The sequence below is a fragment of the Bufo bufo genome, chromosome 1 (assembly GCF_905171765.1).
Source record: "Bufo bufo chromosome 1, aBufBuf1.1, whole genome shotgun sequence".
Classification (NCBI taxonomy): domain Eukaryota; kingdom Metazoa; phylum Chordata; class Amphibia; order Anura; family Bufonidae; genus Bufo; species Bufo bufo.
In genome coordinates this window covers 230238094-230262153 of record NC_053389.1, presented here as the reverse complement: position 1 = coordinate 230262153, position 24060 = coordinate 230238094, and the positions used below count along the sequence as shown (strand labels likewise).

The window sequence follows — 24060 nt, the reverse complement described above, 5'->3', positions numbered from 1 at the left end:
CCAGCCACGGGCCCATCCATCTGGCCCATCAAGACTCACTCTCATTTCATCAGTCCATAAAACCTTAGAAAAATCAGTCTTGAGATATTTCTTGGCCCAGTCTTGACGTTTCAGCTTGTGTGTCTTGTTCAGTGGTGGTCGTCTTTCAGCCTTTCTTACCTTGGCCATGTCTCTGAGTATTGCACACCTTGTGCTTTTGGGCACTCCAGTGATGTTGCAGCTCTGAAATATGGCCAAACTGGTGGCAAGTGGCATCTTGGCAGCTGCACGCTTGACTTTTCTCAGTTCATGGGCAGTTATTTTCCGCCTTGGTTTTTCCACACGCTTCTTGCGACCCTGTTGACTATTTTGAATGAAACGCTTGATTGTTCGATGATCACGCTTCAGAAGCTTTGCAATTTTAAGAGTGCTGCATCCCTCTGCAAGATATCTCACTATTTTTGACTTTTCTGAGCCTGTCAAGTCCTTCTTTTGACCCATTTTGCCAAAGGAAAGGAAGTTGCCTAATAATTATGTACACCTAATATAGGGTGTTGATGTCATTAGACCACACCCCTTCTCATTACAGAGATGCACATCACCTAATATGCTTAATTGGTAGTAGGCTTTCGAGCCTATACAGCTTGGAGTAAGACAACATGCATAAAGAGGATGATGTGGTCAAAATACTCATTTGCCTAATAATTCTGCACGCAGTGTATTTATCTCATATCTATATGTCTATCAATTTCATATCTTTCTCATATTTATCTATTTCATATCTATCTATCTATCTATCTATCTGTCTGTCTGTCTATCTATCTATCTATCTATCTCTCATATCTATCTATTTCCTATCTATATAATATCTATCTAATATCTATCTATCTATCTATCATCAATTTACAGTATCTATCTATCTATCTATCTATCTATCTATCTATCTATCACATATTTCTATCTGTCTCATATTTATCTATCTGTCTATCTATTTCATATCTATCTAATATTTATCTATCAATTAATCAATCACATATTTCTATCTGTCATCTATATATTTAATATCTATCTATCTAATATTTATCTATCTATCATCTGTCTATTTATCTATCTATCTATCTATCTATCATCTGTCTATTTATCTATCTATCTGTCAATTAATAAAGCTTTATTGGCACGTCTAAAATTATACATTAGTATTGCCAAAGCATGTGGGAAATAGGGGGTGGAGAAATGGGGACACACCCAGGGTTGGTGTATAGGAGTCTGTGGCATATCATGACGGGGGGAGGGGGGGGAGTGCGGACACACCCTGGGTCAGGGTATCGGAGTCCATGGCATATCAGGCTCCTCTCAGTCTGTGGCAGGCACTGATATATTCTGCTGCTATGTCCACAGTGTCCTCTTCCTCTCCCAGCAGGGTGGGCAGTTTCTCTTTCTCCTCCATGGAGCTGAAATCTGGGAGTAAATCAAAGAGTCTCCAAAAGTGACTTTTGATGACGTTGTATGTCTTTTCTCATATTTCGCTCTCCAATAGCTTCAGGAGCAATCTATCTCATATCTATCTATCTAGTGATGATATTTAGTGCTCCTCCTATTACACTCTATTTTCTTGATACTAATGTTTGCAGACAGCATTCTTCCACCTGTTTTGGGGTTCTCCTAGTGATTTTACAACACTCTGCTATCAACCACTCAGTTGTGTGTGTGAGATCCTGTTGGTGGGAGTTGTCTCAGGGCACAAGGTACTTCTTCAGGACCGTGGTAACTCAGCAGCAGTTTCCAAAAATATCTGAAATACCACTGAAGAAATATCTGCTACATACAGGGCCGGTGCAAGGATTTTTGCACACACAAGCGAAGCTACATTTTGGCGCCCCCCCCCCCCCTTCCTCCCCACACACACACACGCACAACACGGTGGGGGTGATGTAAAAAGGAGGGGGTGATGTGACATGGAGGGGGATGAGAAATGTGACATGGAGGGGGATGAGAAATGTGACATGACATGGAGGGGGATGAGAAATGTGCCATGGAGAGCGAGGAGAAATGTGACATGGAGGGGGGTGAGAAATGTGACATGGAGGGGGATGAGAAATGTGACATGGAGGGGGATGAGAAATGTGACATGGAGGGGGTTGAAATGTGACATGGAGGGGGTTGAAATGTGACATGGAGGGGGTTGAAATGTGACAGGGAGGGGGATGAGAAATGTGACATGGAGGGGGATGAGAAATGTGACATGGAGGGGGTAAGAAATGTGACATGGAGGGGGATGAGAAATGTGACATGGAGGGGGATGAGAAATGTGACATGGATGGGGTTGAAATGTGACATGGAGGGGGGAGAAATGTGACATAGGGGGGTGATGTGACATGGAGGGGGAGAAATGTGATATTTCTCCCCCTCCATGTCACATTTCTCCCCCTCCATGTCACATCACCCCCTGCTTTTTACATCACCCCCTTTGTGTCACATTTCTCCCCCCATGTCACATTTCTCCCCCTCCATGGCATATTTTGGCATATTTCTCCCTCCATGTCACATCAGCTCCTCCCCCCTCCATGGCACATTTTCCCCCTCTATTAATGTGTAAAAATAAACATTTTGCTCACCTAGCCCTGTTCGCAGCAGCTCCCCTTCTCCTCTGTGTGGTCCTGGTATCTTCTCTCTGTGCTCCCGACAAGACTTTGAGGACCTTTCCCACACAGCCAATCAGTGGCTGCAGCTGTGTCATGTGTCAGACCAGTGATTGGGTTAGCGGGAAAATCACTGCCCTGACACGTGACACAGCTGCGGCCACTGATTGGCAGAGTGGGAAAGGTCCTCAAGCAACTTGTCAGGACTCGGGAGCCCAGAGAGAAGATATGAGGACCACCACACAGAGGAGAACAGCCGCAGGAGGCCGGCAGCATGCAAGTGATTAATGAAAAAAAAAAGTTTCATTTTTCCGCCCCCCCTTCTCAGCGCCCTAAGGCGGCCGCTTGGTCTGCCTTATTATAGCACCGGGCATGGCTACATATAACATTACAATAGAGGTGAACAGAGGTTATGGCCCCAGTATGTCTTACTTGCCTGTTACCATGTGTTCTTCAGCCTGGGGATATGACAGCGTATGGCATTCACTGAGACACACATCTGGAGTGAATTTTCAAGTTTTCTTCAAGATTCTGAGCCATGTGCTCATTGTAATGTCAAGAGCGACTGGAAGAACACCAGGAACAGATCATTCACCCCGTAATATATTGTAGTCTGCTTGTATTTACAGCTGGCCATATACAGTACATAAGATAAATGCTGGAAAACTGGACAATGTTGACCATTTAGGTACACTTTGTCTAGTAATTATAAGTGATTGTTCGCAATAGCTAGCTGCCTTTTTTTTTATAGACCATCCCCCCCGATCTACCAGTTTACTTTAACATATTGATGATCAAATTATTTGTACAAATGCACCAACAAGCGATTGATAGGCCACATTTAGGCAAATACTTATCTTTTGTGTATGGTCATCTTAAGAGCAGCTTAAAGATTCACTGAGTTTTCATAAAAGTTTTGATCAGTGGGGTCTGAGTGCTGAGACCCCCACCAACCGTTAGAACGAGGAGAGAGAAACGCTCACATTTTACATTTTCTCCTCGCCACAGGAGATGGATAGTTTATAGACCTGTCTAGATTCCATCCCTTATAGCAACGAGAAATAGCACCAGAGGTGCACCTTTATGCCAGTACAAAAAATACCCCTTTATAATTCGTCCTAGCACAAAAAATACCCACTTATAAAGTGTGTCAGTACAAAAATACCCCCATATAATATGTGGCAGTGCAAAAAATTGCTCCCTTACAATGCATGCCAGTGCAAACAATACCGCCTTATAGTGCATGCCAGTGCAAAAAATGCCCCCTTAAAATGTGTGCCAGTACACACAGAAGGTGTGCCAGTACAAAAAATGCTCCCTTCTGTGTGCCAGTACAAACAATGCTCCCTTCTGTGTGCCAGTACAAAAAAATACCCACTCTTCTTTCCCCCAGTAGAGCCAATGTCCCCATTGTGCTCCTCATAATGTGTTCCAGTACAAAAATATGCCTCATCATGTGTGCCAGTACAAAATGCCCCTATTTAGTGCCGCCAGTAGAAACAATGCCCCCATAGTGCTCCTCCCTGCCCACCTATGGTGGCCCACCAACCTCATGCCAAATAAAAAATAATACATTCAAATACCTCCATTTGCCTCGCAGTGATGCGGTGCAGGCCTCTTTCTGCCTGTTTCCTGAAGTGTACGATGCCCGGCTCAGTCAGCATGATGATGATTTTGTCATAGCGCCACCTGTGCCTCTCATAGACATTAGGCCTAGTGCCTGTAGCCTATCAGAGGGTATGGCTGGGACATGGCTCCCATGCCCCGCTGCAGCATTCAACTGTTTTGCCGTCATTAGGATGGCGATACAGTTGGATAGAGAGATAAGCGCTTCCACAATGGAAGCAATCATTTCCCACAGCCCTGCCGCCGCCACAGTGATAGTGCTCCCAAAAGTCCCACCAATAGTAATAATTCTCTGCCAGAGTGCATAGGATTAACAGTGCTCCCAATAGTAATGTCCCCATTGTGCCCATACTAGTAATCATGTTCCCCATAGTCTCCCTGTAGTAATAATTATTATAACATGTGTCAGTAGAAAAATACCCCCGTATAATGTGCACCAGTAGAAAAATACCCCTTTATAATGTGCTCCAGTAAAAAAAAACGTATAATGCATGCCAGTACAAAAACACCCTCTTATAATGTGTCAGTGCAAAAAATATCACCTTATAATTTGCGCGAGTACAAAAATACCCCCTCACAATGCGTGCCCGTGCAAAAAATCCCCCCTTATAATACGTGCCAATGGAAAAAATGCCCCCTTCTGTATGCCAGTAAAAAAAAAAGCCCCATTCTGTGTGCCAGTATAAAAATGTCCCCTTCTGTGTGCAAGTACAAAAAATACCCCCAGTAGAGCCAATGTCCCCATAGTGCTCCTCATAATGTGTGCTAGTATAAAAATATGCCCCCATATGTGTTCCAGTTCCATGCCCCTATTTAGTACTGCCAGTAGAAAAATATGCTCCCATACAGCTCATTTCTTCCCTCCCACAGTGGGCCAACAGTATGGCCCAAACAAAAAGAATAAACTCGTATACTTACCTCCATGTGACTGCCAGCGATGCGGTGCAGACCTCTTCTGGCCTGTTTTCTGAGGTGTACACTGGCTCGCTTAGGCGGTGCTTTGATGATTATGTCATTGCGCTGCATGTCCCAGCCTCTGATAGGCTACAGGTACTAGGCCCCACCGCAGCATTCAACTGTATTGCCATTCTGAGGATGGCAATACAGTGCGATATAGAGAGATAAGGGCTTCCACATTGGAAGTGCTGATTTCCAACTGCCCTGCCCCGACTTGTCTCAAGTCGCATCACCTGAGGCAATTGCCTTATTTTGCCTAATTGGCAGTGCAGCCCTGGATAATGCAATATGTGAGAGTTTCTCTATCCTCGTTCTTGAGATCGGTTGGGGTCTGACTGCCCTCTATGACATATCAAAAGTTTTTAGGAAAACTCAACCCTTTAAGACATGAAGAGGGACTTTGCGATTATAGGGGCAAAGGTGTGGCAGGAGCAGCACTATGAAGTGCCTTTTGCACTGAGGCATTAGAAGAATTTTGATATCTCTGACTTTTCAGTCTAACCAGACTGTCTATTACTCTGTAATTCCTCTAGCGTCATTCTATGGAAGCAGTAGGTTTAAAGAGCACACCAAATGCTTGAAATAACTTCTTTATTAACTTCAACTTTTCTTCATATATAACACTGCTGCCTCCGCAGCAGATAGTCCATGTACATAACATGTGTTGAATAAAGTATCACAAAATGGTGGTATGCATAAGATGGTGGTTCAACTGTTGAATCTTGTCATTTAACATAAAATGGTGGATATACTTCTCTCTTGAGTATCTGTACTCTCGCTTTAAGTTATTTAAGCACTTTTTTATCTCTCTGAGGTATATCTGAGATTAACCAATAGTTCACTTGCTCTACTTGATTTGCAGTTTGCTCTATACAATTGCTTATGATCTGGTATGAGCAATTCGCATTTGTATGCAATTTGTTTGGATTGTATGGCTCAGTAGTTCGTTTGTATGGTGGAACTGTAAGTAAACATACATATAACCAGTTCAGTATACAGTTCTAATCACTATATTAACAATAGGAACTTATATAACTGTTTTAAATACCTATTTTGGCCTCGTGCTTCCATAAAACACAGCTCTTAGTGGAGTGTGTGTCTATTCAGCTCCTCTCTCTGGTGAATAATGATTCCAGCAGCTCCTGCTAGGGGAATTTCCCACACAAGCTGTGTGTGAGGCTGGCTGTAATTGGTCAAAACTCCTGGGCTGTGTGAGGCTAGCTAGGATTGGTCAAGACTCCGGCTTAGCAACAACAGTTTAAAGGGCTTCTGTCACCCCACTAAAGTGATTTTTTTTTTTTTGGGCTATTTAAATTAGTTATATTGCGATATATGAAAATATAATGGTGTTACTTACTTTGATCCAGCAGTTTCTTCCAAAAACGAAGTTTTATAATATGTAAATTAGGTCTCTACCAGCAAGTAGGGCGGCTACTTGCTGGTAGCTGCTGCAGAAAACCGCCCCCTCGTCGTGTTGATTGACAGGGCCAGCCGGGATCTCCTCCTCCGGCCAGCCCTGTCGGCATTTCAAAAATCGCGCGCCTGTGTTCATTCGGCGCAGGCGCTCTGAGATGAGGAGGCTCGCCTCCTCAGAACTCCCTCAGTGCGCCTGCGCCGATGACATCACCGAAATAGAAGACGTCATCGGCGCAGGCGCACTGAGGGAGTGCTGAGGAGACGAGCCTCTTCATCTCAGAGCGCCTGCGCCGAATGAACACAGGAGCGCAATTTTTGAAATGCCGACAGGGCTGGCCGGAGGAGGAGATCCCGGCTGGCCCTGTCAATCAACACGACGAGGGGGCGGTTTTCTGCAGCAGCTACCAGCAAGTAGCCGCCCTACTTGCTGGTAGAGACCTAATTTACATATTATAAAACTTAGTTTTTGGAAGAAACTGCTGGATCAAAGTAAGAAACACCATTATATTTTCATATATCGCAATATAACTAATTTAACTAGCCCAAAAAAAAAATATCACTTTAGTGGAGTGACAGAAGCCCTTTAACTCTATGCTTTCTGTTGTTTCTGCTGTGTCATTGAGCTTACCTTACATTATATAATGAATTGTAAAGGCATATTATCTTTTCTGCTTCTGTGGACACAATATATATAACAGTTATATGACATCCAAACATGAAGTCACTGTAAATAACTCTGCTTTTGTCTTTAACACACAAACATAGGAACTCTATTAAGGTTATTGGCAGGTTTAGCTGTATAAACATATAAGCTATATTAGCAACCTAGTACAGGTCTTAGCTGGCCAGCTACAAAAGGAGTGAGCAAAAATTAACTGCAGCAGACAGTGTCACACATGTCAGGCTTAGATACACAGGATGATCAGACAGTATCACAAATCATGGGCTTAGATTCACAGCTGACCAGGTAGTATCACACTTATAGGCTTAGCGGCAATATAATACATGAGAGCCTTCGAAATACAGCTAAGCAGGAAGCATAACATATAGTAGGTCTAAGCCAGGGGTAGGCAACCTCCGGCACTCCAGCTGTTGTAAAAATTCAACTCCCAGCATGTTTACTTGCTCTGCTCTTCTAAGAAATATCATAGGAATGAATGGAGCATGCTGGGAATTGTAGTTTCACAACAGCTGGAGTGCCGAAGGTTGCTGACCCCTGGTCTAGGCAGACAGGCTCAGCAGATACTATCACATGTCACAGGCTTAGATACAGCGGCTCAGCAGGCAGTGTCACACATGATAGGCTTAGATAAAGAGGCTCAGCAGACAGAATTTTAGATGATAAATTCTGTTATGTTACATGATGGGGACAGAACTATGTAAGTGAGAAACACAGTAGTAGTTGGCACTGAAATAATTAAATGAAGAACAGAAGGATACCATGTTTGCTCTTTGAGTCTGATGTGGTTTTGTTCACATAAATCCTTTGATTCAGGTCATGATCCTGTGCTATGTAGCTTCTGTACTACAAGTACACAAATAGGGCAGGGATGGGGCCAGGCAGCCCTTTATTTGACATAGCAAAGTGTACCTACATTAGCTGGGCTATGTATTTCTCCTCTAAGGCATCCACTTTATACACACCACTGCAGGCTCCAGAGAAGGAGAGAATGGGAGTGGTAGTGGCTTGGGCTGCAAAAGTCATTCATAGTGGCAACACTCACAGCGATGCTTCTTAGGACTGGCAGTGTTAGGAGGGTGCACCCTTTCTTCCCTTGGGCTACATCTTGATGTTGAGGCTCCTGCCTGATGGTAGTTGGGGTGCCCTAGGTACCCTAGTTGTGGGTGCCCTAGGTACCCTAGTTGGTGTGGGTGCAAGGCATGAGATGTAGGTGCAGTGGTCGGCGAACAGTGCAGGAGTCAGTAACCAGGACTGATGTAGAAAATAGATAAGTCCCTCTTTACTAAAGTGTGAAATAGGAGTTGTAGTGCATCCAATGGTATCACAGTTCCAAACAATTCACAGTGTAGATCTTCCCAGATAGCAATGTATGGATATAAGCCCGGGTTGGGATTGTAGTACTCCTTTTCCTTATCTTATCAAAGTCTCTTTCTGCAGAATCTTGCCAGTCTGACTGTAATTCTCAGCTGAGGGGTACAGGATTAAGATACGGAGGGCCAGAGTGTGTCCAAGAGTGTCAAAGGTATACTAGCAATGTTCCTCTCACTGCAGTAAATTCTCTTTCAGCCTTAAAGGGGTTGGCCACTTTATAAGTACTTTCCTCTATATAGTGGGAGGTAGGGTAAAAAATAGTTTCCTAATATACTTTATAAAAAAAAATCCAAATGGTAATGTTTTTATAATTAGCCCCGCCCCCTCAGCACCGCTCTGCGTGCAGCCAGTTCGTCCATGGCTGCACGCGATATGGAGGAGCTTTAGAGAAAGCTCGTCGATGGCTTTATTCTAACTGCACATGCGCTGCTTTTTCTAATAAGAGCAGCGCATGCCCAGCCTGCCCCTGCCACTGGCGCGCTCCCTGCTCTGACTCTGTCTCTACAACAGGCTTATTCAGAGTTCGGAGCGGGAAAAAAAGTAAGAGTGCGTCTGATCCCCGACATGCTCTTACTTTTCTTCCCGTTCCGAACTCTGACAGGAATAAGCCGGTTGTAGAGACAGAGTCAGAGCAGAGAGCGCACCGGTGGCAGGGACAGACTGGGCATGCGCTGCTCTAAGTAGGAAAAGCAGCGCATGTGCAGTTAGAATAAAGCCATGGACGAGCTTTCTCTAAAGCTCCTCCATGTCGTGTGCAGTCATGGACGACCTGGCTCCACGCAGAGCGGGCAGGGCTCATTATAAAAACTCTACCATTCGGATTTTTTTTAATAAAGTATATTAGGAAACTCTTTTTTACCTTACCTCCCACTATATAGTGAAAAGTACTTATATAGTGGCCAACCCCTTTAAACAGCAAATACCTTACTGACCGACTTCCATGCTTGGTCATCCAGATTTAGGACCTTTTCGTTTTTATTTTTCTTCGTGGCAGAGCCCTTCCCCCAACCCCCCCCCCCCCCCCCCCCCTCACACTCACAAACAAGCCAGTGTAGCTGTTACAATCCTACAGGCTCACCTGAGTCAGAGGATAGCTGGCTGGAGGTGGAGCCCAGTGGCAAGGACCGCAGGCAGGTTGTAGTTGCAGCGTAGTCAGACAGAGGCGTAATCGGTTAGCAGGCGGTGGGTCAGGGCAGGCAGCAGTGAGCGTGGTCAGACAATCCGGATCGGGAACGGTGGAAGCAGGTCAGTTGGTAGGGACAAGCAGAAGAGTAGTCGGGGACAATTCCAAGGTCGGCAGCAGTCAAGTTGGTAGCAGTAGCAGCAGAGGAACAGCAGTAGATGCAGCAGGATCAAGTCCAGAAGAACAATAACCAGCAGGGATCTGGTGCAAGAGGCTGGGCTTATAAAGAGGAAGTAGCAGGTGCAAGGAATCACAGAGATTAACAAGGCAAGGCTGGAACAAGGTAGATCAAAGAGTTCAGTAGAAGGAAATGTCCAGAAGGGTTGGTAGTCTAGTGGCTAGAGCTACTGCCTGGGACATGGCTGGTCACTGGTTCGAATCCCGACAGTACTCCCCCCCTTCCAAGGTGACCTCTGGGCACCGCAGATGATGGTTTATCGGGATGTCTTTGGTGGAAAGATTTTACCAGTCTGGGGGCATGGACATTTTCCTCCGGCTCCCAGGAGTTATCCTCGGGGGAATAGCCTTTCCACCCAACTAGATACTGCAGCCTTCCACGGTGGAGTCTGGAGTCAAGGATCTTGGCCACAGTGTATTCCTCCTGGTCTTGTACTCTTACCGGAGGAGGAGGAGGGGGGTGGCGGCCTGGGAAAGTGTTCTCAACATGTGGTTTCAGGAGAGAGCAGTGGAAAACCGGGTGCACTCGGATGGAGTCGGGAAGGTCGAGTCGGAAGGTGACTTCGTTGATTCGAGCCGTGATCCGGAAAGGACCCATGTATTTTTGGCCCAACTTCCGGGAGGGAACCTTTGGGCTTAGGTTTCTGGTGGAGAGCCACACCTTGTCCCCTACCTGGAATTCCGGAGCGGGTTTGCGGTGTTTATCCGCTGCCTGCTTGAAGCGGCTCTGGGCTCGATGTAGATTGTCCCGAATATTTTCCTGTGCCTGTTGTAGACTTGCAAGACGTTCGGCCACAGCTGGGACTGTGGTGGAAATGGGCAAGTGAGGGATGAAGGTTGGGTGTAGGCCGGTGTTAGCGTAGAACGGGCTGTATTGGGTAGAACTGTGCTCCGCATTGTTATAGGCGAACTCGGCCGTAGAGAGGTGGTCCAGCCAGTCGTCCTGCAGATGGGTGACGAAACAGCGCAAATACTGCTCGAGGGTTTGATTCGTTCTCTCGCTTTGCCCATTGGATTGGGGGTGGAACGCAGAAGACAGGTTCACCTTGATCCCAAGGGCTTGACAGAAGTTTCTCCAGAACCTGGAAGTGAACTGTACTCCCCGATCCGAAACACCATCGTCCGGGGCCCCATGTAGCCTAAAAACCTCTCGGAGTACGAGATCGGCCGTCTGTTTGGCGGTAGGTAGGCCCTTGCAGGGGATGAAGTGGGCCATTTTGGTGAGACGGTCGATGACGACCAGAACGGTGTTCATGCCTTTGGAGGGAGGAAGTTCCACAATAAAGTCCATGGAGATTGAACCCCAGGGGCGGGAGGGAACCGGGAGTGGACATAGCAAGCCCACGGGGGAGGAGCGGGGGGTCTTGTTGCGGGCGCACGTCGTGCATGAGGAGACAAACCTCTCGGTATCTTTTCTGTAAGTTGGCCACCAGAAGAAACGGGAGAGGAGCTCCTGGGTCCTTCTGATACCCAGATGGCCGGCCGGTTTGGAATCGTGGTTGAGTTTAAGTACGTCAAGTCGTGCAGATTCTGGTACGTACAACTGCTGATCCCGGTACAACCAGTAGCCACCCTTGAGAGTAAGGTTTACAGCTCCAGGTGGGTAGGTGAGGAGGTGATCGTTCTCATACCCTTCCTTGAGGGAACCCAGAAGTTCCCTCAAGTAGGTGGCTCCTATGATGCTTCTGTCGGGAAGGATACCGGCCGGAGCCTCATTGATCTGAGAGGTTTCAGAGAACATCCTTGAGAGAGCATCCGCTTTGCCGTTCTTCGACCCAGGGCGATAGGAGATAACAAAATTGAATCTGGAGAAAAACAGACTCCACCTGGCCTGTCTGGCGGTGAGTCTCTTGGCGCTGCGGATAAACTCTAGGTTCCGGTGGTCAGTGTATACAGAGATGGGATTATGGGCCCCCTCCAGCAAGTGTCTCCACTCGGTGAAAGCGTCCTTGATTGCCAGCAGTTCCTTATTCCCGATGTCGTAATTCCGTTCAGCGGGGGACATCTGGCGGGAGAAGAAAGCGCAAGGGTGTAGGAGCATCTTTTCCCCTGAACGTTGAGACAGAATTGCGCCCACCGCAGCGTCGGAGGCGTCCACCTCGACCGTAAATGGTAATTCAGGGTTTGGGTGGGCCAGGATCGGGGCAGAGGTGAAGAGGGACTTCAGTTTAGCAAAGGCCTCCTGTGCCTCCGGAGTCCACCCGAAGGGGACAGTCTTTTTTGTTAGTTGAGTGATTGGGGCGATGATTTTTGAAAAGTTCCTGATGAACTTCCGATAAAAGTTTGCAAAACCTACAAACCTCTGGACCTCCTTTTCGTTCTTCGGGGCAGGCCACTCAGTCACGGCCTGGATCTTCCGGGGATCCATACTTAAGCCCTCCGGTGAAATAATATAGCCGAGGAATTGGGTGGAAGTCTGTTCAAATTCGCACTTCTCCAGCTTAATATAGAGAGACTGTTCACGGAGTTTCTGTAGCACCCTGCGGACATGCCCACGATGTTGTTCAGGGTCTTCTGAGAAAATCAAAATATCGTCCAGATATGCTACCACAAATTGGTCAAGCATGTCCCTGAGGACGTCGTTGATAAAATGTTGGAAGGTAGCAGGGGCATTGCAGAGGCCGAAAGGCATGACCAGATACTCAAAGTGACCATAGCGGGTTCGGAAGGCGGTTTTCCACTCGTCCCCCGGGCGAATTCGGACCAGGTTGTAGGCTCCTCGGAGATCGAGCTTAGTGAAGACTTTTGCCGCCCGAAGTCTCTCAAGGAGTTCAGAAATCAGGGGGAGAGGGTACCGGTTCTTCACAGTAACGTTGTTGAGCTTTCGATAATCTATGCAAGGGCGTAGAGAAGAGTCTTTTTTCTCCACGAAGAAGAAAGGGGCCCCTGCAGGGGATGTGGAAGGTCGGATAAAACCTTTTTTTAGATTTTCGTCTAAGTACTCCTTCAGGGCCTTTAGTTCCGGCTCGGAGAGGGAGTATATACTGCCGAAGGGTATTTCGGCTCCAGGTAGCAGCTCAATCGGGCAGTCATAAGGCCGATGCGGGGGCAGTTTGTCTGCATTTCTTTTGTCACAGACATCCTGGAACTCCAGATATTGAGGGGGTAAAAGCTCCTTGGTGGATAGTCCGAATATGGTAGGTTCTTCGGGCGGAGAAGGGACGGATTTACGTAAACAGTTCTGAGAACAAAAGTCCGAGCGGAACCGTATGCAGCGGGCATCCCAGTCCACCGAGGGGTTGTGAGTTTCCAACCAAGGGATGCCTAGGATCACCGGAAACTTAGGGGAGGTGATCAGGGAGAAGTGAATGGTTTCCTGATGATCGGGTTCGACGAGAAGTTGAAGATCAGCGGTCTGGTGCGTAACCGGCCCAGAAGAGAGCGGGGTCCCATCGACGGTTTCCAGATCGATGGGGGCTGCCCTGGTTACCAGTGGTATGTTGTTCTCATGGGCGAAGGTCAAGTCCATGAAATTTCCGCCGGCCCCCGAGTCAAGCATTGCGGAGCAGGGAAGCTGTCGTTCCCCAATGGTGATAAGGATGGGAACAATGAAGTGGGACCCGGTACCTGTAGTGTCCATGGTTTCAGAGGCCAAGGGTGAAATTGTAGCTTGTTGTAATTCCCGTAATTCAGTGACAGCAATGGTTCGGCAAGTCTTATTGGGGCACCTAATAGCGAAGTGCCCTGGCTCGCCACAGTAAAGGCAGAGGCCCGCGGCCAGTCGTCTCTCCTTTTCAGCAGCCGATAGAGTCTTGCGCAGTGTGTCGACCTGCATCGGTTCGGTGGAGGGTTGGTGAGCCGGCTGAGTCATTGGAGTGAAAGGGTACGCGGGCCTGTTATCTAAGGACCAGAGTCTTTCTCTCCTTCTTTCCGCGAGTCTCCGGTCAATTCGGATGCACAGTTGGACGAAGTCATCCAGATCGTCTGGGGCGTCTACCCTGGCGAGCTCATCCTTTATAAGTTCGGAGAGTCCGCGGCGAAATTGACTTTTCTGAGCAGCGGGGTTCCAGGTGGTGTCCGTGACCCAGCGGCGGAACTCGGAGGAATACTCGGCTACAGAGCGTCTTCCCTGCCGTAGACTGTGCAGCCTAGCCTCGGCAGTCGCGCAGCGGTTAGGGTCGTCGAAGACTTGGCTCATGGCTGTGGTGAAGTTGTCTAGATTATTTAATAAGAGACTGTGGGACTCCACATATGGGGATGCCCATGCCAGGGCCTCGTCAGTTAGAAGGTTAATGATGAACAGGATCTTCTTTCTGTCCGAGGAAAAGGAGCCCGGCTGCATCTGAAAGTAGATACGGCACTGGTTGAGGAACCCCCGAAACTGGCTCCGATCGCCGTTAAACTTTGACGGGAGAGGCATGCGGGAGTCTGTGACCGCGCTGCGTACGTCCAGTAGTTGACGCTGTAAATCGATAATTTCTCTCTGTTGGCTCTGGATTGCGCCTTGAAGTTGAGTCATTTCCTTTTGGGCAGAGGTGCCAAACTCCTGAAGTTCGGAGACTTGTTTGCGCAGGGTGGCCATCGCGGACTCCATTTTCTGGCTGGTTATTCTGTTACAATCCTACAGGCTCACCTGAGTCAGAGGATAGCTGGCTGGAGGTGGAGCCCAGTGGCAAGGACCGCAGGCAGGTTGTAGTTGCAGCGTAGTCAGACAGAGGCGTAATCGGTTAGCAGGCGGTGGGTCAGGGCAGGCAGCAGTGAGCGTGGTCAGACAATCCGGATCGGGAACGGTGGAAGCAGGTCAGTTGGTAGGGACAAGCAGAAGAGTAGTCGGGGACAATTCCAAGGTCGGCAGCAGTCAAGTTGGTAGCAGTAGCAGCAGAGGAACAGCAGTAGATGCAGCAGGATCAAGTCCAGAAGAACAATAACCAGCAGGGATCTGGTGCAAGAGGCTGGGCTTATAAAGAGGAAGTAGCAGGTGCAAGGAATCACAGAGATTAACAAGGCAAGGCTGGAACAAGGTAGATCAAAGAGTTCAGTAGAAGGAAATGTCCAGAAGGGTTGGTAGTCTAGTGGCTAGAGCTACTGCCTGGGACATGGCTGGTCACTGGTTCGAATCCCGACAGTAGCATGGAGGGGAAGAATGTTGCACAGAAGATAAACCTTCATGTGACTACTTAAAGGGGTATTCCCATCACAATGATCACTGTTAAATCTGTTAATGATTTGACAGTGATCATTTTTGTAAATACATTTAATTACCCAATTCCCAACCGGCTCTGTACTATACAGGCCAGGAATAAGTGTCAAGGATGGTGTTGCAGAAAACTGGAAGTTATAAATAAACATCCAACTGACTTGATCCCAAACTAAGGAACATATGGATGAGCCCTATAAAACCCCTAGAGCTCTCCCTGACTGCTTTGCCCATGCAAAGATCTTTATGATAGATAATTGCATGCCCTTGTACCTAGACTGTGTGACACCTGAAAACCCTATAATAGTGAGGGGGCACGACCACCGGCTCCCTGCACTTAATACGGAGGAAGTCAGGGTCACCTAGAATCAAGCCAGCACGGAAACACAAATAAAGGAAAAGACTTATCTGAGGAACCAGCAGTTGCAGCCTCTGGCAGTGAACACAATCCAGGAAGTAGTATAAACCGCAAAGTGAGGCAGTATGGGAGGGAATATAAAGGGAGGCAATCAGTGTAAATAGATGACAGCTGGGAGAAGGAAAAGAGATGACAAAGTGAAACCAAAACAAAGAACATCATGTAAGAGGTACAGAAGAACATCTACCAGAGCTTCTCAGAGAGCTGGCGGTGACAATAAGTCACCATGGCACATGCGTGGCGGCATGCGCGTTCAGGACATTGCGCGGCCCGGCCGGGAAAAAATCTTCAGTCTTCTGCGCAAGCGCGGCCCAGCCGGGAGAAGAATCCAGGAAGTAAACATCGCGCTCAATGAAGGTAAGTATGAAGTGAAGATGAGAATACTCCTTTAAGCATCTGTAGCTATATACACTGCTCAAAAAAATAAAGGGAACACTTAAACAACACACTGTAACTCCAGGTCAATCACACTTCTGTGAAATCAAATTGTCCACTTAGGAAGCAACACTGAATAACAATCAATTTCACATGCTGTTGTGCAAATGGGATAGACAACAGGTGGAAATTATAGGCAATTAGCAAGACACCCCCAATAAAGGAGTGGTTCTGGAGTGGTAACCACAGACCACTTCTCAGTTCCTATGCTTCCTGGCTGATGTTTTGGTCACTTTTGAATGCTGGCGGTGCTTTCACTCTAGTGGTAGCATGAGACGGAGTCTACAACCCACATAAGTGGCTCAGGTAGTGCAGCTTATCCAGGATGGCACATCAATGCGAGCTGTGGTAAGAAGGTTTGCTGTGTCTGTCAGTGTAGTGTCCAGAGCATGGAGGCACTACCAGGAGACAGGCCAGTACATCAGGAGATGTGGAGGAGGCCATAGGAGGGCAACAACACAGCAGCAGGACCGCTACCTCCGCCTTTGTGCAAGGAGGAACAGGAGGAGCACTGCCAGAGCCCTGCAAAATGACCTCCAGCAGGCCAAAAATGTGCATGTGTCTGCTCAAACGGTCAGAAACAGACTCCATGAGGGTGATATGAGAGCCCGACGTCAAAAGGTGGGGGTTGTGCTTACAGCCCAACACCGTGCAGGACGTTTGGCATTTGCCAGAGAACACCAAGATTGGCAAATTCGCCACTGGCGCCCTGTGCTCTTCACAGATGAAAGCAGGTTCACACTGAGCACATGTGACAGACGTGACAGAGTCTGGAGACGCCGTGGAGAGCGTTCTGCTGCCTGCAACATCCTCCAGCATGACTGGTTTGGCATTGGGTCAGTAATGGTGTGGGGTGGCATTTCTTTGGAGGGCCGCACAGCCCTCCATGTGCTCGCCAGAGGTAGCCTGACTGCCATTAGGTACCGAGATGAGATCCTCAGACCTCTTGTGAGACCATATGCTGGTGCGGTTGGCCCTGGGTTCCTCCTAATGCAAGACAATGCTAGACCTCATATGGCTGGAGTGTGTCAGCAGTTCCTGCAAGACGAAGGCATTGATGCTATGGACTGGCCCGCCCGTTCCCCAGACCTGAATCTAATTGAGCACATCTGGGACATCATGTCTCGCTCTATCCACCAACGTCACGTTGCACCACAGACTGTCCAGAAGTTGGCAGATGCTTTAGTACAGGTCTGGGAGGAGATCCCTCAGGAGACCGTCCACCACCTCATCAGGAGTATGCACAGGCGTTGTAGGGAGGTCATACAGGCACGTGGAGGCCACACACACTACTGAGCCTCATTTTGACTTGTTTTAAGGACATTACATCAAAGTTGAATCAGCCTGTAGTGTGTTTTTCCACTTTAATTTTGAGTGTGACTCCAAATCCAGACCTCTATGGGTTGAAAATTTTGATTTCCATTTTTAAATTTTTGTGTGATTTTGTTGTCAGCACATTCAACTATGTAAAGAACAAAGTATTTCAGAAGAATATTTAACAACTCAGATCTAGGATGTGTTATTTTTGTGTTCCCTTTATTTTTTTGAGCAGTTTATATATATGTAAATTATGGTCACCCAGAAAGGAAGTCAATTGGTTTCTAGGCAACATGATTTATATCAGATTGCAGAATACATAATAGAAGTGCTGTGACAAGTATGGTGTTGCTTGAAAGTTTGTGAACCCTTCAGAATGTTCTATATTTCTCCAGTACAAAAAAAATACATCCAATTGTCCTCCATTTGTACTCTATCTGTCAGACTGTGGATTTGGTGGAGTCCAAACTCATTAGAGTTTTCTAGCCTAATGAGCACCAACAACACCTCTGCCTAAGAAACCGGCGCTATTTGTGACCGATCTGAGTAACCTTAGACCGATTTCGGGACTGATGTTCGTTGCAAAGATAGGCGAGAGGGCAGTTGTTGCACAACTGCAGGGATATCTGGAGGCCAATCACATTCTTGACGACTTCCAGTCGGGATTCCGACCTGGAAGGGGTACTGAGACCGCTCTGGTCAATGTCCAGGATGATCTACTGATGGCATTAGACCAGAACGACTCCATGGTCCTAGTCCTTCTGGACCTATCATCTGCTTTTGACACTATTGACCATCAAGTGTTATTGAACCGGTTGAAAGTGGTAGCCGGATTAGATAGAAAGACCTTGGCATGGATGGTCTTATTTCTCCAGGACAGGGTACAATGAGTGAAGCGGGGGTATTTCACTCAACCGATCTCTCACTGTCCTGTGGAGTACCACAAGGCTCGGCACTATCCCCAGTCTTGTTCAACATCTATCTGAGACCATTGGCCGACATCATCAGGAGCCACAATCTTCAGTTTCATGTTTATGCGGATGATACACAACTGTACTTTAGGCTTGCCAAAGGAACAGTTGATCAAGTCGATCTGGCCGGATGTCTCTTGGAGATCAATCACTGGATGAGTGTCAATTATCTAAAGCTTAATGGCACCAAAACTGAATGTATTACATTCAGTGACCAGAAAATTACACCCTCAGCCCTCCAATGGCCATTGTCTTTTGGACTGTCCCTGAGACAGCCACCCAGGTCAGGGACTTGGGAGTGGTCTTGGACTCCAGATTAACCCTGGCCCCTCAGATAAATCAGGTGGTTAGTACCTGCCACTACTTGCTGAAACTTCTGGGGAGGATTTTAAAATACATCGAATTGTCACGGCGGGTAGTGGGGAAAAACCCCACCGTGCAATGACAGTGGCTGCAACGCCAGATAGCAGGGAACAGGGAGCAGGTCACCTCCTAGTGCAACCCTGAACTCTCCCTAGAATCCTAACGCATGAGCCGCCTCAGAAGGTAAGGGGGCTCATGCTCACCAACCTTTGACCCTGCTATCCCTGCAAAGCCCTAGGCCTTATGACAGGGCAGAGACCACCCATTCATCCTACACCACGGATGAATGGTGTCTCCAGAGGCCCAGTGGAAAACAGGATGCAAGTCCATGGGCCAAACAGTACGGCAGGTAAGTAACAGCAACACAACAATGCTATCCACACTTACCTGCCGCAGCCGTGATGAAAGGGGGCTCCAAGCTGGAAAACCAGTCTTCGCTTAAACCCCTCCGGGAAAGCACGCCCCTTCCGGAGCCACATACCACAATCAAACCTCCAAGCAAAGCCCACACAATAACTACATACACCAGGTGGGGGGATGAATGACAGAAACACACCGGAGGGGACAACAGACAGAGCAAGGTAAACAAAATAACAAATAGGGATAGCTCACACAGACATAATCATACAGCCAGGGAGCAAAGCTCTTACACAGACTGAAGCAAAATCAAACTGACCTTCAGGCTCCACCACACCAACATATAAGGAGGCCTGAGGTCACACCCACCACACCTACCAAGCACACCTTAACCCCCTGCAGACCAAAGCAGGGAAAGGAAACATCCTTAAAGGGAAATCGCACACACATGCATATCAACAAGTTGCCACCGGCAACCAGCATACGCGGCGAAAGTGTCACGGCACACACCAAAGGCCGTGACACGAATCCCCGCTCAGGAAAGCCTTGGTCGGCGCAGCGATCAGCAGTCGGTTGGACTATTGTAATGCCTTGTACATGGGACTCCCTAAGAAGAACTTGCATAGACTTCAACTTGTGCAGAATGCCGCAGCAAGGCTCCTAACGGGTGTTGCCCGCTGAGAGCATATCACTCCCTCTCTTAATGCCTTGCACTGGCTCCCCGTCCAACAACGGGTGATGTTCAAGATTGGATGCTTCATGCATAGGGTATTCCATGGTGTGGGGCCCTTGTACCTGCGACGTAAATTCACCAGGTACGCCCCGTTGAGGACATTGAGGTCTAGTAACTCTGCGAATTTTAACATCCCGCAAGTTAACAAGATCAGACGTGGAGGTAGATCCTTTTCGGCTCAAGGGGCCAGATTTTGGAACCACCTACCTCTGGCCCTGAAAATGATTCCCAGTCTTCTCTCATTCAGACGTGCACTGAAAACCTTACTTTTCAAACAGGCGTTTGATCTTCCTATATAACACTTATTTGGTTTATATAATTTTGGGGGTTTTCTTAAATCTTAGTCTATAAATTCACGGTTGGTAATGTTCTTTTATTTTAAAGATACTTTTTCCCCACGTTTATTAAATAGTTTTTTTCACATTCTCTATATCTCATCCGAACCCTTTGAACCTTGAGATCCCCCTTCCTTCCTCCCCTTTTTCTTGACTCTCCATTTGATAAGTGCTAGGAAATTGGTCTCTGGAATAGGTGCCTTATTCTCTAGGCTTTTGTGGCCCATGGCAAAGTGTCATGCCTTCTTTTTTTCCTCCCTGTTGAATTAGCTAAGCTAAGCGCATTGAGGCCCGAAGGGTAAGATTGCGTGTATACAAGACTATACATCATCATCATCATCAACAACTCTTCCTCTGAGGTCCTCAGAAATCTCCTTTTTTTGCCATGATACACTTCCACAAATGTGTTGATGTTATGAAGATAAGACTTTCATAGATCCCTGTTCTTTAAATAAAACAGGTCACCCACTCACACCTGATTGTTATCCAATTGAGTGAAAACCTGACCTGACTCTAATTTCATCTTGAAATTTTCATCTAATCCTAACGGTTCACATACTTTTGCCACTCACAGACATGTACTATTGGATCATTATCCTCAAAAAAACAAAGTTGCCAAAGCATAATATTTTTGATACATTGATTGATTATCTGTATCTACTTTTAGAACTTGTGTGAAATCTGATGTAGTTTTAGGTCAAATGTATGAAGAAATATTGAAAATTCGAAAGGGTTCACACACTTTGAAGCTATAGAGTAAAGAAGCATAGATACTCCATGGGTATGACTTTATTCACATATGCATTGGAGCTGCAGTTAGGAGCCTCTGTCACAGATTTCATTGTTTTTAATGAGAATATGTCCCTGCATGCAGAAGTAATAAAAAGCACCTTGGAGGGAATTTATTAGGAAGGTAATATTTGAACCACACCATTTTCTCAGCCACTTTTCAAAACTGGAATGATGGTAAAATGCTAAAAGTTGCAAACTGTTGGACAAATAAGTCATAAAAGTTGCAAAAGCTCTATTTTGCGACTTTTTCAAGCTAAAATTCCGGAGTGCACAGGGTAAATCCCCCTCCCCTTGTCAGCGGGGGCCATCAGGCACAGCTGAATTTGTTACAGACTCACAGTGTTGTAAACCTGCTTCTTCTGTTGGTGAACACAGGGCTATCTGTGCCCGCTATGCCACTGAAGTTGGGTTCACAAAACAAAGCAGCAAAGGTACATTAGACTGTGTTCAGATAAATGATGTTAAACTTGAACAACTAGTTGAACAGACCACAAATGGATTGCGTTCATGTGATTTTCTTGAGAACCAATTCTTTTGAATGAGTAAGTCTAGCGAAAAAATAGTGCCAAAATATGCTATGCTGTGATTTTATTTGCACCAACTAGCGGAAAATCAAACGTCGCAATTGGCCTATCGGCTATAATGTATCAGTTTGCAGTCTGTGTGTTGTCCATTCTACATTTGGATGGCACATAGACATGAACATCACTTATCTGAATTGCCCGTAAGCAGTGACGTACGTTTCAATGAAATAAGAACACACGACTGCCACAGAGCCCAGGGTAGATGGGGCGGGCACTGAAAGGCTTCTTCTCTTTGACGTGAAAGCAGTGTATTTTCATGCAACCACCACTTGGAATAGCTCAATGCAAAGAGATTATCACAGCATCCATGGTAATTGTATGCATTCCTATGCACTGAGCTCCCCCTAGTGGTGGCTGCAGGCAGCCAGTTTTGTAATAGGGAATCAGGAGATTTATCAGTGTATTTATGCCAGTTGTCTGGTGAGAAATATGGTGTTCGGAAGAAGCGCCATATTTATGAAGCATCTGTTCCACTTTTTCCAAGGTAAAGGTTAAATAAAGTGGGTGAGATGAATAGTGACTTTTTTATTACAAGAAAAAGATGGGTTATTGGTGGCTCACCTGATCACTGCAATGTATAGGTGCTCTGGTTCTGGACTGATTCACCCAATCAGGAGGGTAGTTTATAGCAATAAAGGTATATAATGGAGAACCGGCACTCTACATCTATCAACGTGCTAAAGAGGCAATAAACACAGGTGATGGTAAAAAATATATATTTATTTATCTACTCCCCAAACCCATCCTCATAAAAATAAATATATATTTTTTACAATCACCTGTGTTTATTGCCTCTTTAGCACGTTGATAGATGTAGAGTGCCGGTTCTCCATTATATACTTTTTTATTACAGTTTTTAATTTTTCTTGCTTTAATTTTTTTTTGAAAATTTGGAAGATATCTGGGGAATTGTGCTTTGATTTGCCTGGGAGTGATTGACCCACATGCAGCGAGACCCTAGAGAACCAGAGAAGAGGATGGAAGTGGTAGGGGCCCTGATGATGTGTCACAGTGTATACCCTCAGGCCGTTGCTCCCTTGTGTTGGTGCAGTGAAGGAAGGGTGCCCTATATTCGCTCAGGCACTTCCTATAGCTAGGGCTCCTGTCTGGTGGTATTTCGGGGATGCCCATGATGTTAAATGCCTGTGTAGGTGCAAAGCAGGGCTTGAAATGGAAATGCAATGGTCAGCGTATGGTGTTAGGAGATTCAGTAACCAGGCTAGATAGAAGTTAACAAAAGTCTGACTGTACTGTGGAGTTGTAGTATATCCAGCAATTATCTGTACACTGTGCAAATTCTTCCCAGATGTCTAATCATGAGCTAAACAGATGTTTACAGCAATGGCCCTCAAATTACTCTTTCTCTTGCTACAGTCTCTAGTACTGGGATCTTTGTCTGTCAGCTGCAATCTGTCACAGTGTTCAAAATTTGCACAGCAGCGTGTGGTTCCACTAATACGACTGGCCAAATTGTACCTGAAGTATGTAGGGTGTCCTAACTAATTATTCCTCCACTGCAGCAGGGCCTGAGAATACTGTATGCCGACTATCTCGCTGACTAAAATGTTGTAGCCCTTGAATCCACTAATCTGGGATGCATACGCAGCGAGTCCCTGAGGAGCCAGTGCAGAGGATGGGAGTGGTAGTGCCCTGATCAGATGTTGTGTCATGGTGTACCCCCTCAGGCCATTGCTCCCTGGGGATCAGTGCAGTGGAAAAGTGTACTGGAGAATCAGGCCAAAAGTAAAAGTATAAAAGTCTCTCTAGTGCAAAATCCAGCAATAGTAGGTACAAAGTGCAGTTTTTGTCACCAGATGATGAGGTATGGTGGCTGTTTATGTGGCAATTAAGTGGCACATGTACTCACTTGTGGGTATAGGTGTCCACTGTGTAGTACAAGCCTGGTGTTAGATAGACTAGCCTGTAAGTGGTCTAGGTGATGGGTGTCTGAGCTTAAGCTCCCTTGGGGAAGATGCTCTGGCAAGTACTTCCTTCCTCCTCCCAGGCTGGGCTCAGACTCCCCTTTTGGCAGAAAACAAAGCCAGCTCACTCCCACCAAGAGGGGAGGAATAAGGTGGTTAGCTCTGCTCCTGCCAACCATTGCCAACCATACCTCTTCTGCTTGAACCCAGGGCAGAACATACAATGGCATACACATATAACGTAAAGCATGATATAACAATCCGCCTGGTCTGGGATACTGCATATAGGGTGTCCTAACTTGTGTACCCAATGCAGCAGCAAAGTCTGTAATGCTCCAAGCTGGTTACATTGCTGACTCTCAATGTAGCCATGAAAATTCCCCAACTGCCCATTCTCTCTCTCTCTCTCTCTCTCTCTCCTGCTTCATCCAGGCCCACTCTCAAACTCCCTACTAGTACAACTAGACTACAGTCAGTATGTAGTGTGTTAGCTGAGGAAGTGAGGGAATCTACATATGCTCACTCCTCAAAGGACTAGGCCTGGACTCCATAGAATCACTATATCTGAGAGAACTACTGAGAAAAAAAACATCTCTGCTTTGCAGTACTCAAGAAAGATAGAGAGAAGGAAACACCTAAAAGGTCCAGAATCACCCACACCATACC

General features: G+C 46.7%; 1 protein-coding gene across 1 annotated transcript in view; it reads left to right on the top strand.

Moving 5' to 3' along the window:
* SLC6A12 (solute carrier family 6 member 12) overlaps window positions 1–24060 on the top strand; it is a 64923-nt gene that overhangs the window by 3300 nt on the left and 37563 nt on the right. The gene's annotated exons all lie outside the window — the stretch shown is intronic.